Source organism: Micropterus salmoides, unplaced genomic scaffold, assembly GCF_014851395.1.
Source record: "Micropterus salmoides isolate LMB-PRFRI ecotype aquatic unplaced genomic scaffold, ASM1485139v1 Ms_hic_scaffold_2824, whole genome shotgun sequence".
Lineage (NCBI taxonomy): Eukaryota > Metazoa > Chordata > Actinopteri > Centrarchiformes > Centrarchidae > Micropterus > Micropterus salmoides.
The window spans coordinates 1-16,996 of NW_024042067.1; the positions used below are offsets into that span (position 1 = coordinate 1).

The 16,996-nt window shown below is 39.6% G+C and overlaps 1 long non-coding RNA gene across 1 annotated transcript; it reads right to left on the minus strand.

The window, feature by feature from the left end:
* Positions 1-9,207: 9,207 nt before the first annotated feature.
* Positions 9,208-12,647, minus strand: LOC119882007. Its single transcript, XR_005440441.1, has 3 exons — positions 12,515-12,647; positions 11,201-11,296; positions 9,208-9,355 (listed from the first exon to the last, which is right to left on the minus strand). It is a non-coding gene; the product is annotated as an uncharacterized LOC119882007 (long non-coding RNA).
* Positions 12,648-16,996: the final 4,349 nt, after the last annotated feature.

Consider the following 16,996-nt stretch of genomic DNA (forward strand, 5'->3'; position numbering starts at 1 on the left):
CTCCCTCTCTCTCTCTCTCCCTCTCTCTCTCTCTCCCTCTCCTCCCTCTCTCTTATTATTAAAAACAGAAATCTTTGTAGCATAAGTTGAATCGCATTCCACCGTTTCTGTTTGCCAGGGTGATTATCAGCTGGGGAGGCCAGCAGACCACACAGGAATAGATCAACACCATGAAACGGTACAATATGCACAGTGATTGTTGTTGTTCACATAGAACAAATGAGTTCCATTGTTCTGTAAAATCCATGACATGTGCTGCAGGTTGCTGTGGGGGACAATAACACTATTTCCTACAATGATGAGAATACAGACTCATCTGATGATGAAGCCTCAGATGAAGATCTAACGGTGTGTGAGCCTGTCATGTATTACAGAGACAAAAAAGTCTTGTTACAAATAATAAAATAATCTTACCAGGATATGTCATTCAGCTTTTTCCCGTCTCTCAGGCTGAACACCTGTCAAGTGGGCCATCGGATGACAGAGGGGAGGATCCACTGCATGAAATGGTACGGGTTTTTTTTTGGTCATGCAGTAATTGTTCCACTTAGGACAGAGAAACTGAACTCACAGGTGTTTGGCTTAACTGTGACTTTTGGTGCTCCTATTGCAGCATGTTGAGGGAGGCACAAACGCTTCAGATGAGAGTGCAGATGAAGATGTAATGGTATGTAGGATTGCTTCCATTATTAGATTGACAAAAATGTATGTGTCAAACAGTTCCAGTAAAAATCTATTTTTAATATGTTATAGATCTGTGTGTTTTTGAGATTATCGTGTGTTTTTCTAAGTTGTTGTGGTGGTCTATGACATCAACTCTTGGTAAGTTTGTGCCTATACCTTGCTGTTTCTTATGATAACTATGTTCTTGATGACATGGTAAGGTCAAAATGTTACCTGCTCAGTTAAATAAAAAATTCTGCAACTACAATTATATGGCTACTTGCTGCATTTTTCTCCACTGAAAATGCAATGAAAGTGCTCTTTTGTACCTGGCCTTAATATAGGACTAGATATGGTCATAACTACCTTTCTGTGTCTTTGCAACTTCTGTATCATAGCACGAAGAACAGACTAACTCAGTTCCATCTGACAACGATACTCCAGAAGATCCAACGGTGTGTTTTTGTTTTCTTTTACCATATATTAGCTTATTTTGTGTAAATATTGAAAGTAACAGTTTATTTTCCATCATGTGAAGGGCTCATTGCATGGATAAAATCTGCTCTCAAAATACAAATTCAAAAACAATCAAACTGTAGGCCCTATGTTGGTTGCAGTGATAAGATTTTAAATAGGCCTAATGAAAATCGAAAATCAATATGTGGCAGTCGGCGTTGATATTGTGGTGGGCCGCCACAAATAAATGAATATACGGGAAACACTAGATCCACTGCTTAGTATTAAGTGTTCTGACCATAAAAATAGTTTAAAGCCACAATTAACCATCTGGTTTCTTCAACTATCACTCAGGAGCAAAAATGTGCCATTATAATGATTTGACATTTATCATAACGTTACGTTCTTGCCTCCTACCCTCCATCTTTGTTGTAAACCCTGAACACATTTCAGGCAGAGAAAAATTTCTTGCTTTAAGCCCTGAGCTGCAGAAAAACGTGTAGCATTTTTACAAGAGCAGCTAACACTGAGATCTTCAATTTAGAAGCTGTTAGCAAGTCAGACAGACAAACCAAATCTTAAAGTTCACTATAAGTTCATTTTCTTCAATCAAGTTTCCCTCAGCGCTCTCATAAAAACCAAAATACAACCACACTTCAGAGTGAAAAATCTTCCTCTGTGTTGTCACAGACTCAAACAAACCCGCGTTACATAGTGCGCATGCTCACTTTGGTTGATGCTGGATATTTGCTTGAGTTTATCAAAGTGCAGTAACAGAACCCAGTTATCCTGGTAATTAAAATGTGTACGATAATAATAACTGTCGGGATTTTTGCCATGGTTTATCGTCATACCGGCAATCGTTTCATCCCTATACACCCGTTCTTCCTGTGCTCCCCGTATTCATATTCGTACACCAAGTGTTCAAAGAGCACCTGTATGTGATTCAGCAGTAATTATAGTCCTTTGTCTTAATTATTTATTTTGTTTGGTATCGATATATATTAAGCTTGGATTGTAATAAATATATTTTCCTTTGTAATCCTTTATTAGGAGCATGTTTTAGACCCAAACTTCAATGATGAAAAGAAGATTTATGCTGGTTCTTCAGTTACAATGGGGGCTCTCCTTCTTCTTCTCTTGGCATTCATCCTGAAGCATGGCCTGTCAAAAGCAGCCAAGACCTCCCGGAGCTCCTAAACTTTGTGGTGCCTGGATGTGTGCCAAAGTCAGTTTGGTTTTTAAAGAAACACTTTCTTGATTACAATGACAAGACAGAACTTCATTTTTACTGTCCCAGCTGTTCAAACTACCTTGGTGTTGAGCCAGGTAATAAGTGTGGAGTGTGCCAGCAGAACTTCAACAAAAAAGGTCTACTTGAGAAGGCATACTATTTCCTTGTCATGCCACTTAAGGTTCAGCTAAGAAATACCCTGGCCCATGTACAATCAAAGCTACGGAAACATTTCACAAGAGATGCCTGTGTTTGTGATATCAACACTGGAACAGAATACAGACGCGAGACACAGGGAGTACACACTGACCTTATTACACTAACCTTCAACTGTGATGGCTCCCCTGTGTTCAACTCCTCAAAGACTTCAATTTGGCCCATTCTGTGTACTATCAATGAACTTCCATTTGTGGATCGATGTAAAAATGTTCTATTGCATACATTATGGTTTGGCAAAGGAAAACCCCAGGTTCAAAGTTACTTCACCCCATTCATCCGTGAACTTCAAAAACTAGGGGACACAGGATTTCGTTGGAAAGATGAAACTGGGTCGGAACATCACACCAAAGTAACAGCTAAAATATGTATTTGTGATGCAGTTGCAAGGGCAATGGTGCAGAACTTTAAACAGTTCAATGGAGAATTTGGATGTGGTTTTTGCTACCACAAAGGGGAGATGGTACAAAAAGGCAGAGGTTTTACCAGAGTTTATCCTGAACAGATAGTTGGTTGCGACCTGAGACATATGGCTGAAACAGTGCAACTTGCTGAGTTAGTGGTGGAAAATGGTAATGACCGATCTCAAAGGGGTGTTAGAGGTCCAAGTCCGCTGATCCTGTTGCCATCATTTGACATTATCAAGGGGTTTATTCCAGATTACATGCATTGTTTTTGTCTGGGTGTAGTCCGTCAGTTTGTCAATCTTTGGTTTGACCTGCATTATGTCAACAAGAACTTCCACTTGACTCCCCGCCAGCTGAATGAGCTAGACAAGGGTTTGTGTAAAATTCAGCCACCAAATGAAATTAGAAGAAATCCTAGGTGCTTAAGTGAGCGAATATATTGGGGAAAGCTTCTGAGTGGAGGGCATTTGCTCTCCTCTGTTCTCCTGTAATACTTAGGAATGTTTTACCGGGGCTGTACTATACACAATGGATGCTTCTTGCATACGCACTTCACATCCTCCTCTCCCAGTTTGCCACACACGATGAGCTCAGTGCAGTTATGTGTCATTCAGTTTGTAGCAAAAGTGCCAGCTCTTTATGGTCATTGTTCATATAACTGCCATTTGTTGACGCATCTTACCCAAAGTGCCAGGGACTGGGGTCTTCTATGGACCAATTCAGCATTTGTTTTTGAAGACATGAATGGCAAACTCTTGCAGCTGTATTCTGGTACACAGTCAGTTTCGTCACAGATCTTTAAGCATTTCTTTTCACATCAGAAGGTTACAAGAAAAGGAACTGCTGTACTTAAGGATTCAAGCAGAGAAATGCAAGATTTTCTCTTTTCCATGACAAGTGGCAACATTGTTACAAAGTCTGTTACATAAGAGAACATTTAATGACTTTGGGGTGTGGCTCTCACAGACAGTTAACTGCCAGAGAAATTGCTGCATTGCAAACCAGTTCTACACTCACAGAGTACCAAATTGAGAACAGTTCAACTGTCGTTGCGTGTACAATGGTATGTTGGAGACCACCAGAGATTACAGTGTCAATTTCAAAAGAAATAATTCTGTAATAGAAACAACTGATTGCTTTGGTATGGTAGAATCCTTGGTTGTTGTACCAAAACACTGCAACTGTGAAAGAGGGTCTAACTGTTCTTGCAGAGAACTTCTTATTTTCTATAAGCAACTGAAGCGGGAACACAGACGACCAGCAATCTATGATGCAGATATCAACACAAACATTGCGAAATTTCTTGTGAAAGTAAGGATGTCAAATGAAATGTGTGTAATGACATGTGAGGACATAGTAGCTAAGTGTATAATTGAACATGAGGGTCAGTTATATGTGATGAAAATGCCTGTGTTTGAGCAGAGTTAAATTTATGCAGGCTAAAACCAGCCTCAAAATTCATCCACACAGTTGGATTGAGGAAAACAATGTATAAAGGATATAAATGTGTCTGTGTATTTATGTGTCTATACTAAAATTCAGCTAAACAGTTTATTGGCGACTATCTCTTGTGTGTATATAAATCGATAAACAGGACTTCTTTATTGCAATATTGTTCTTTTTATATGATTATTGCATTACTCGGATACGGTACCAGTTCCATTGTAGGAACAGGTGAACATGAGATGACAAGACAATAATTTGTGTGTTGTGTACATTTTATATTGTGTAGGCCAACCTTTATAAATTTTGTATTCCGATATTGGTAGCTAAACTCACTGATAATTGGGAAAGCTTTTACACTGTATTCCTAATAAATTTGTGTATGCAAGTTGGGTTTTGGGTGTTTCTGTACGCTATTGCTAATATTTAAGTAAACACCACATTGTAGTTCTGTATGAGCGGAGCTGTCTCATTTAAAACAACACTGAGAACATATTTATCTTATATGAGAATATCAAGTGTAATTATTGAATAGGAGGGTTTTTTGTTGCAAAGATCTGTTGAGAAAGAGAAAATATTTTACTAGAAGTGAAACTAAAAATACTAAAAGTAGCAATATACTAACCAAAAGCTATATGCCCTGCTTTCAAAATTTTACATAGGTATAAGAGCATAAACTTTGTTAGTAAAATAGTATAGTTAAAGTATCTAAAGTAAAACTACTGAGCTACTTAAGTAGCACAGTGGGTCATCCTAGATGTTGCTTGAGCCCCCTTCAACCAGTTACTATAGTACTTGTGTGAGTTTTAAATTTTCAAAAATACTCAGTGTGGTTTGTTTTAATTTTTATTATTTGCCCATGTAATCATATTGAATGGAGCACAAGAAATAAAATGAATAACAAAGACAAAATGACGGCATACTGCTTGGTAAATATTACTAAAAAAGAAGGAATCACTCAAAAAGACACCCAGTTTGTCAAAATGATTTACACTGGTACTAACATAGTACACTCCAGACATTACCATATCGGTACCATGGGGCATGGGAGTAATTATCCCAATTCCATCATTAAATGTGAGGTACTGTGGTAAGATCCAAGGTACTGCAGTATGTACCATGATTATATCTGAGGTTCTATGATATGTACCATGATTATATCTGAGGTTCTATGATATGTACCATGATTATATCTGAGGTTCTATGATATGTACCATGGTTATATCTGAGGTTCTATAATATGTACCATGGTTATATCTGAGGTTCTATAATATGTACCATGATTATATCTGAGGTTCTATGATATGTACCATGATTATATCTGAGGTTCTATGATATGTACCATAGTAACATCTGCAGTACCATACTATGTACCATGGTAAATCTGAGGTACTATAGCATGTACCATGGTACTACTATGGTATACCATGGTATGTACTATAGTTTACCATGGTAAACTTTCTTATGGGACGACATGCCGGTCATGTCATCACTGGTCAGATTTGGCAGGGGTCCAGAGAAAACTACGGTGTCCGACATTGTTTTTGCATATGTACACACCGACTCAACATTAATCTTAGTGACCTCCGATTGGCGTAACCGGGAGTCATTACCGCCGACGTGAATAACAATCTACTGTATTTACGTTTATCCTTAGCCAGCAGTTTCAAATAAGACTCCATGTCGCCCGCTCTGGCCCAGGGATGCACTTAACTATGGCCGCTGGCTCTCGCTAACTTCACGTTTCTCAAAATGGAGCTGCCAATGATCAGAGTTGGTTTCTCAGCAGGTGTGTCGCTGAGTGGGGAAAATCTGTTAGAAACGTGAACAGGTTGATGATGCCCCGTGGACTTTGAATGCTTACGACTATTCCTCCTTCGGACAGTCACCCAGCCCCCCTCCTGGCTGCTCAGGAGATCCCGGAGGACGGCTACCAGAGGCTAACTCAGGCCGTTCCGCACAGACTACCGGGGACTGGCTAGTTACAGTAGCTAAAGACTGATCTACCAAGGTGCGCAGCCGGACTTCTAAATCACTGAGCCTCGCCTCCATGTCTAAAAATAAACTACACTTATTACACATACCATTACCGCTAAATGAGGCAGAGGAGTAACTGAACATCTGACACACCGAGCAGGAAAGTAGGAGAGAGAGAGGGAGAAGGAGAAGCCATCGCTAGCTGCTAAGCTAAAGTACTGTAGCGTCAGCTACCAAACTTTAGAACAAGTATGAGATTGAACAGCAGTCACTAAAAGATGGAAAGAACTGTGAGTGCTTAGGCTGTGTTTTTTAGCGGACAGTTGGCTGCTGTAATCTAACAAATGTAACTGTTATTTAGCGAGAGCAGCACAACACGGTACCAACACACAAGCACCGGAAACGGAATGAGTCGACACGCTTTCCGCAGTATGTCAGCCAGGTGACCCAGGTGAACACTCACCTGGTCACAGTTACAGAGTTACAGACTATATTAAAATAATCCAGTTTGATGCGTTCATTTAGATCGAATTATGGCCGTTAATGACATCTATAGATGCAGACTTTATTATTCCCATCACGAAGGGCAATTTATTTGAGAAGCAAATAGTGAACTGCATCCTGTATGCAGACTTGCATGTACAAATCACCAGCAGTAAATATTGTGCTAGTACTAATATTGAACTACAAGAAGCCAGACACTGGCAAGCCTTTAATTAGAGTTATGTAAAGCTTTTGATGGGACAGTTAGGTCCTAGAGAAGTGGTGACAACAGCTGCGCAGAGGGGTCCAATTTCAGTTTTTTGTCATGTTGCCCAAAATTCCTGGCGGCCCCCCTGGTCCCTGCCATAAATAAAACGGTAAGTGTGTGTGTGTTAAAAAAATATATAAAAATTAAATAAAAAAATGAAACAGTAACGTGTGTGTATTTATTAATATGCAGTCCGTTTCCCCTAAATCCCACCGTATCTGCTGATATTTCAGTCATGTGATTCAGTAACAGGCTGGTTAACACTTGAAAATAAGTATCACAAAGCAACATTTGAAAAATATACAGGGGTTCTTGCATTCTGTTTTTTCTTTTTCTTCTACTGCTTTAAGAGTCCTTGAATTTGAATTTATTTTAAAAAGATTTATCTATTTTCATATATCTGTGGAACAGAGATTTTTCCAGCTAAGTCTGGTCCAACACTCCATAAAATGTATTAATGTTATTGACCACATCCGCCATGTTATTAAAATTCTTTTCATTATCATACTGCGGATAATTAGCCTGTCTAGTGCTTCTAATAATATTCCAAAGACATTTAATATAATTTTCATTGTTATCTTATGGTTTACTATAGTATTCTCTCTTACAAGTTCTCATAATATGAACCTATTTTTATATTTCTATATTTATTTTCTGCTTTTTTGTATAATAAATTCTATGTAAAGTGTATTTTTCTTTTTACAGGCATTTAGTAATCCTGTATTGTGATTTATGTCATTTATTAAAAGGCTTCAGACTTTCCTCTTTGATAAAGCTTATAGTTAGGGCTGGCTCAGGTGAGTCCTGAACCATCCCTTAGTTATGCTGCTATAGGCCTTGACTGCCGGGGGATTTCCCATGATGCACTGAGCTCCTCTCTCCTCTACTTTCTCTCCCTCTGTATGCAACCTCATCCCATTATTGCATGTTACTAACTCGACTCTCCCCTAGTCCTGTGCTTTCTCATCCCTCTCCTCCTATCACTTTCTGCAGATGTGTCTGGCTCTGGAGCCGTGGAGACTGGATCTGTTGTTTCGGGGCACCAGCTGCCAGCTGTGTGACTGCTCGACACCCTCTACTACAATTTAACTTCTCAGAGTGAAATGTATTTTTTACTGCATCACATCTGACGTCTTTAGCTATGTGGTGTCCGAAACAATAATGCTGCGATGATGTGTTGAGAAGAAATCCGCTTGACACTGTTCTTGATCATAATAGTTTATTAAATCAAGGAGTCCAGCATCAATTACAAGCTCTGCAGCAGCTTGGAGAGAGACCCAGCCCGATGGCCACTCTGTCTCATGTACATCAAACAGCTTATATAGGATATGTTTAGGTATCTGTTAGATACCATAGAAGGGTTTGAGTCTGCAAAATAAAAGGTCAAACCCATAGAAGGGTACAGTGCTATTCTGAGGTAACAAAACAAGGGGTCAGAGGTCAAATTCTATAGAAGGGTTCAGTCCCTACATAACCACCAATCACTACTCTCCCCTTAGGAGGTCACTGACCTCTGTCCTGCTGCTACAGTGCTATTTTACACCACAGTTACTAATTAATAATTAACATGTTCCGCACAAAACATGTGAATAGTTTAAGAAAGTAACACAGAACACATCAAAACAGCGAGCAGAAATATTACACTACAATATTACAACACAAGGAAGGAGGACTAGAGGGTTTAATCAGGTTTATTCAGAATCCTATTGTTATTTAAAGAGGGTATTCTGCTCATTTTCAGGTTCAAAATCTTATTTAGAGGTTTTACCAGAGCAGGTTTACATGGTTATATTTTCTTACTGCACATTGCTGCAGCTCCTCTTTTCACCCTGTGTTGAAGGCTTCATTTTAGCTATGGAGTGAAGCATCTTGTCTCTAAATGATCTTTGTTGGGAGTTGCACATGCTCAGTTCCTAGTTAAGGACTACTAGCCAATCAGAAGCAGAGAAGGGCGGGTCAGCGAGAAGCCGGTAAACAGCTCGGGTTCAGCTGTACATGTTGCCGACCAGCTTAGCAACATGGACTGGAGCAAGAGTTTCAGAGTGGTGAGTTATTAATCCGTAACAAAAGTATCTTTCATCCATAAAGTTTTAACTGAGCTCTGTCTCTACATCACAGGAAAAACTTTATGTCCACTGACTGCCTGGAGGGTAGCTAGTGTTTGGAAGGGAGAGGAGAGCTTCACAGTTTCCCGGTTCCACTTGATCCCTGTGTGCCAACAGAAGAAGAAACCTGTTAAAACTTTCTGTGTTCATGTAGTTTTGCAGCGCTGTAAAAATGAGGAACTAAAGTAGAAGCACTGAAATATGATGGTTGATGACAGGAGACATTTTGCATTACAGCATAGGTGTCATTTACACTGGGGGACGCTGGGGACATGTCCCCATCACCTTTTGAAAGCATTTGTTAAAAATGTTCTGAAAATACCAAAAAAGCTGCACTGTCCAAAAAAAGGAACTTAAGCCGCTTTATATTCTGTTCTATTTTTATATCTATCAATTGTTACCTGTCATCTGAATTTTTTGTTTCCCTTTATTTAAATAAAGACATTTCCACCACAAATTGGAGCAGAAAATGTCTCCAGTTTCAAGTTTTTCCATTCAACATGGGGAACAAAGCACGAGACGAGTGCCACTTTTCTACTTGTTATAACCCACATTATGGTGGATTACACTGATCTCCCCGTCCTCTGTAACAGGCTCCCAGACCAACCAGTAAGAGTCACTGGTGCATTGACAAAGACTTCCAGGAGGGAACACTGATTGTACTGAGCAAACATAAAGCAGGCTCCAAGGATCCGGCACTGTGTGGTGTTAAAAGAGTGTTTCCTCTGCAGCACGTCTTATATTTCTCATTCTGGTTAATCATTTGTTTACATTGTTAGCAGCATGCTTTAATGTCATGCCCTGATCTAGCTGTGCCACCCAACCACGTCTAATGTTTTCCCATAATGTTTCGCTGTGTGTGAGTGTGTGTAGAACCAAATCACCTCATCACGCTCTACCCATCATTCCATAATCAATCCCCACCTTCTTCGTCACCTGATCATCTGTTCACTTCCAGTGGTACACTCGCTACAGCCTCATTCTGTTTGTTTTCCTCAAGGACATTCAGCACCTGGAATTTCCCCGTGTTCATAGTATTTACGAGTAAATCACTGAAGATTTCCAGTTTTACAACCAAACATTAACCTTAATTTCCAGGGAAAACACCTAAAATAACACACCCAAATGAATCAGTAATAACTTCTCAACCATTTGGCCTTGAATTCTGGTCTCCCTTGAAAAGTCAGAAGCTAAGGAATATGAATCAGCTGTAAATGAACCTATTACTGAGTAAATGGAGCGAATGTCCATGTTTTGGCCATATTTACATGATCACTTTTATTGGGAGTTTTCTTCAAACTATTTCTCTCCATACAACCACATTCTAAATACCAAAGCATCAAAAACATTGAATCAATTGTATCAACATACTGAGGCAAATTGTTTGATATATTGTATGTCTGTGTAACTCCTGCGGGTCGGCCAGTAGACGACAATAAAGACCTCAGTTTCAAAGCAACTCTCCTTCTGTCCTTCATTTGGACCGGAAAAATGAAACCTAACAGCTCAGAGATCCTGCAATACCAAGATGGCAGCCCGGGCGATATTTTCACACACAGAAAACAGCTGTTTTTGGACTGAAAATGGCAAATGTAAGTCAGCGGTTTTAACTGTATATGTATCTTGGTGAATCTTGAAAGATTATTATGAGAACAACTTCATCATTTAATCACATTTTATTACATTTTTCTAAGTCTGCTCTGCTGCTCATTACTTGCTCTGTTATGATAGTAGGCTACCTTCAGGCACAACACATTTGGCACTGCATGGATGAGACCCATAAAAAATGTAACTGAAAACACTTGTGATCAGCAAGAATCTCACCAAAAAGCAGCTCTGTGCAGCTCATAGTCCCAAACAGAGCAAGACTGCGCTTCAGTTTTTACATTTTATATTGCAAAACTCTAACTGCTAAGTTATACTCTGTCAAAAACTTAATGTGACTTACACTGCAGTATGACGCACACCAAGACAAGCGCGATGACAACAGCAAGGGCGACGTAACACCAGAAAGCAGAACAAGATTCGATGATGAATGAATCAGCTGAAAAGATAAAAAAACAGAACAGAATTATATTTATATAAAACTAGACCTCATATGTTTGACAAAACAAGTCCTCCAACTTCAGCAGTGGCACTACGAAAAAGTAGCACACGCATTCTGTTGGTATTCGCGTGATTGTTCATAAACAAAAAACTAAACTATTGGAGTTTCCATTAGCTAAAAGACAAACATAATTAATCTGTGTCTTGCTAACATGCATGACTCATGCAAACTCATGCATCAGGCAAGGAGGGCATTAAGAGAGGACACAAAGAGATCAAAGCTGCAAAGCTCCACAGCGGAGATTGGAGGTCTAAAGGACACTCCACAGAGCTGGGCTTTACGGAAGCAAAGCAATTCTTTAAAGAAAGAAACAAGGACACACGTGTGGTGTCATCACCCCTAGAACACCAGCCCCACAGTGAAGCATCGTGGTGGCAGCATCATTCTGCGGGGATGGTTTTCATTGGCAGGGACTGAGAAACTGGTCAGAATTTAAGGAATGATGGATGGCGCTAAACACAGGGAATGTCTTGAGGTGAAACCCGTTTCAGTCTGCCAGAGATTTCAGGTCCACATTCCAGCAGGACAGTGACCCTTAAGCTGATGATACACAACTTCTAGAGCAATCGTGCAGGGCAACATTGTCGTCAATGGTAGTGAGTAAAGATTACTACTGTAATCAACACAGTTCCTGTACAGCTGGTAGGCCTCTGCTCATTATTACAATCATTAAATAGCAGAACAGCAGGGCTTTATTACGTTATATTCAGTAGGACGTTAGCTAGTTAGCTAACTAACATCACATTAGGAACAATCCACAGCCGACATTTTTCAGGATTTATTTCAGGTTCTGGAAAGAGAATAAATCGTACTTCTCCTTTCAACCTCTCTGGGTAGCAACTATAACTATTACAAGATGCCCAGGAAGTCTGTTTGACCAGATCTTGGAAAAATACAGCCAAAAAAAAGCTAGAAAACGACTCTTTTTGCATTAGAGTCACTGGAGCGCATCCATGAAAGTGTTGGACCTCAGTTATAGTCCTATACTGCGCTGTGATTGGCCAGCTGTGTATTTGTGGTGTGGCTTACCGAAGGATCAATTCCAAGCCTGTATTGTTGCCTAAATATGTCTGTTGTACTGCATTGTCGTTTTTCTGGTTTGACAGTTGAACATCGACAGACATCATGTATAATTTAGTTAGATCTCTTTCTGACCTGGAAAATAGATGTGTGTCTGTCTGGTCTGGTTGATGTTCTTCTGTTGGACTCTACAGGTGAAGCTGTTGCTTTGTCTCTTCTCCACTGTCACTCTGCTCCTGACAGTATAGAGGTCATCAGGACCTCTGACGTCTCTGTAGGTCCAGCAGGGAGGAGGTTTCCCTCACCGTCCAGCCAAAACACCTCGGGCTCTGGATACCAGCCTTCAGACTCACACTGCAACACCACACTGTTGGGGTTATCTGAGTTAACCTTTATGATGGGCGTGGAGACGGCACCTGAGCATAAGAGAAGAGGAATTTAGAACAGAGGGTTTAGATCAAACACATCAGAAAACTTTTGGGACATCCTCCCTGAATCATTGAATTCAGGTGTTCCAATCACTTCCAGGGCCACAGGTGTATAAAATCAAACACCCAGGCACAGGCCTGGATTAAGAAGTCAGAGGCCCCTGGTCACAATGTCTTGTAGGGCCCCCATCCGCCGACCCCCCCATACACGTGTGCACAATCAACATTTTGAATTATTTGTTGGAAACACCTCTCGTTAATACAGGACAGAATTATTGGCCGATATGAGCTAACTGCATTTAAATTTGTATCTGAGTTTATAACAGAAAAGAAGAGACAGATCTTTCAATCATGTCATGATTGTTGCATAGTTTCACCAGAAGGCACTCTGCAACTGTCCTGTTGATAACAGCACCACAAAACAAAGCAATCAGCTGACCAGAGTCGAGCAGAGCATATAGAACCAATGAGGTATGGGATAAATATCCTGCCATGTTTCAAAACTGAAAACAAAGTTCTGAAAGGTTAAAATTAAGTGTTTGAAAACTCAAAATCTCACCAAAAAAAAAAACAAGTTTTGCAGGCTAGCAAAGTGTTAAAAAAATCTCTGCAAACATTCCTTCTTCAGAACTGCAAAAAATGTTTTTTTACAATGTTGCACAATTTTTTTTTTAGAGTTTCAAATTTGTCACTGTTCTCCCAGTGTATTACTTTGTTTTTGAAACCTTGTAAATGGTGATCCAAAAACTGGTGTGTGAATGTGTGAATGTGTGAAAAAAGTTTTGAAAACCGAGGTTCAAAAGGGCGAAACATTACATTACATTTGACTTATTTTTTCAGAGCTACAACACCCACTTTGGGAAGATATGCCCACACAGTTGCGAGCTTGCAACTCATGTGATTAGTGGCAGCGTTGTCACGCAGCTCTGCTCTGAAACTCTGAAACTCACACTGAGCAAAAATGACGCTTCACAACCTCCCAACTGAAGATAGGGCCTTCTGCTCTTGGCCAATGCGTGGCTTTCTGCTGAAGTACAGTCCAATCACAAGTTATAAAAGACAGGAGCATCTACAGCTTGTTCAGACAGAGGCTGAAATGTAGGCCTACACGAAGAATCAGAAAAAGAAAAAAATACATTTTTTGAACTTTGAATCATGCACAGCTGCAATACAGGAGTCACAGAACTACAATATAGGACTGGAAAAGCAGTTTAATAGGTCTCCTTTAAGCTATGAGGAGAGGGAAAGTCTGCTAGCCGCTAGGCTAATTTATGCTGTGTAGCATGCCATAAGCTTAAAATCAACGGAGACCATCAGACAGACAGATCTCGACAGCTATTAAGCCAAAATATATGCTTTTATTAAATGTGACTGATATTAAACCATGTTTTATGTGTGGTAGTGGAGTCATTTTAAAGTTAACTTTACTGCACTTAACCAGCAACAAACATTTGTGTTGTTTTTTTCTTGGTATGAAGCACAGAAGACGAGGCAGCATGCTGTGGTCATCACTCACACTTCTTCTATATTTCAGTTGCATTGCATGTTTTCTTATTCAACATTTACTGTTCCTGTTTTTCAGAACATTTTAAAAGCTTTCAAAAAGTGATGGAGAGATTCTGATTCTGACTTGTTTTACTCTTAAGTTATAAAATTGGCAACATTACTGTACAGGACGAGGGCCTTGTTTCCTCTGAGGCTTCTGTGCCTTAACTTTAATATGTTCTATTTGTGTGTTTTTAATCAAATACCTTCCACAATCAAACCTTAAATGTCACAAACAGTTTTAAGCATTTCATAAACGGAAAGGAAGTTATTGTCGATTGTTAAACATAATAGTTAAAACATTTCGTAGGGATCACAGCAGATGAAAGAGCATCTTGACTAAGTACTTCCTGGATAATATTGGCTGTTAAATGTTCTTACTTAGAGAATATATAAGCAAGTTATACGAACATGGCATCAGCTTACGAACAATGAAATACAGAGTGATGCATTAAAAGCGGGAGAGGCATTAAAACAATGACATGTAATACTTAATTTGTCCTCTGGGGGGTTGCTGTTCCATGAGAGGAACAAAGAATCCCCTGATTATTTTACTTAAATTTAACTCAATCCTTGGTTCAGAAAATTGGTTTAACACATGATAATATTTCTGTATCATATCATTTCTAAAGATTATATAAAAAGGTGCTGGGAACAAAGCATTAGTTACACAAATTAAATATAGAAAGGACAGCAAGCATTGACGAAGATTAAAACACTGCAAAATTAACTTATTTATGATTCCTTCTTTCCAACAACAACAACATGGTAATATAACTACTCGAATGGAAGTGGAGAGACATTTCTTGTTCCCACAAAGGAATGTAATCTGAGACCTCCCCCCCCCCCCCCCCCCCCTCTCTTTGTTGAGACAAAGACCATTTGGAATCTCCCTTTTTGGCATGAAATAATTAAAACAGCACACTGGCTGGTCCACGGCAAAGGGTTTTAATTTACACACAACAACAGAAAATCTGATCAGGCAGGATTATCTAACATTCCCTGCTTACTCACATTACATCCACCTACTAACAGCATTTGCTGCTATCTGTGACGTAGTCATCGTGAACTAAGCTTCTGACCAGAGCTGGAGCTCGTTATATGAGGCGCATTTGGCTTTCTTCCCTGTTTCATCACACTCTGAAAGGATAAGCAGCTGGACTACAAATGAGCTGTTTTCAGGCAGTTCAGAGCAGAGTTTCCTGTGGGAGATGGGAACTCCCTTTGCCACTTTTCACTTAGCAAACCTTTTACATGCATAAAAAAGGTTTATAACTCTGTAAAGGAAAGGGGAAAAGCCAAAAAGCAGAATATCACCTCTTTAACGATGTTTCGTACCATGTAAGTTACCAACTTAGTTACCTCCGCACTTTGAACTAGGGTTTTGGCAAACAGTTGCTGCATAGTTCTAACCAAGGAAGTTTCTACAGTAGTTAGCAACGATGCTTTTGGGAAAAGCACCCCAGGATCACAAAACAGAACAAACAACAACACAGACAGAGATCCGGATCGTGATATTGCCATTAAATAAATGCATTCGTTTTGATGTGAATAATTACAATGGCATTGATTTTAATCACCTCTTTGGACCAAGTTGTTACAGAAATGGATTCCTTTTTTTTCCCCGCTCAGAAGTCGTGTCTTTTGCTTTCTAACACATCAATGCCTTACAGGAGCGTTTTGCACTGAAATTACCTCCAACAGATGGAAGAAAGACAAGATGGAAAAGCAAAACAGAACAGGTCCTGAAAGACACTCCATCACTGGACTCTTTGTTTGGATGCAGCATCATGGACACCATCCTGGAAACAAAAGTTGTAAAAAACAAAAGCATTATCTGTTTTCATGAAGATGACACAAATAAAACACATCTTTACATAGTGGAACTACTGTTTCTCAACAGGGAAGAAATTTAGGATCCTAGCTTTTCCTTTTGTGTCACGTACTCTTTTCTTTCTGTCTCAGGGATGGTGCTATCTGATTTTTCTGCTCCAGATCTGATGTTACTCCTTGTTTTAAACCGACTGATCCACACTTCACAGACTAAATTGAGGAATCACATTCGTTGTGGCTCACATCTATTCAGACCTCTGATCTTAGTCTCAATGTTACTGACTGCACTCAGAAGGATTCACAAATGTATTTTGTGATTTATAAAACAGTTTCAGTGTAGAAAAAAAAAAATATATATATGGATGTTGTTGTTAAGCCCAAGGACCCAGGCTTTTGGATGCCTTGTAATCCAACTAAAATAAAAACTTTTACCATTTATATAGCCTACCTTTACTAGTGTTGGTCTTAAAATGAGATGTAGTCAAACAGGCAAATTGTTGGCCTATTGCTATCTTGAGGCAGCAGAAAGGGGCGCATTACTCCGACGGCAGGAAGCCTTAAGACACACGTTTACGCACGAGGCACAGCAGCCTGACTTCAACACATCCAAAAGGTCTCACACAGAGTCCAGGTTCATCCAGTGAAACAGTGTGGAGTAAAGCAGCCGTCCTCCTGATCAACCCTGAGCTCCATCAGAGCGTCTAAATTATTACAGAAGCTAAAAGTTGAATTATTTTTCCTCTCGAGAGTTTCCTCTGTCCTGCCATGTCACAGCTTTTTTGTTTTGCTGATTAAATGCCACACGATATAT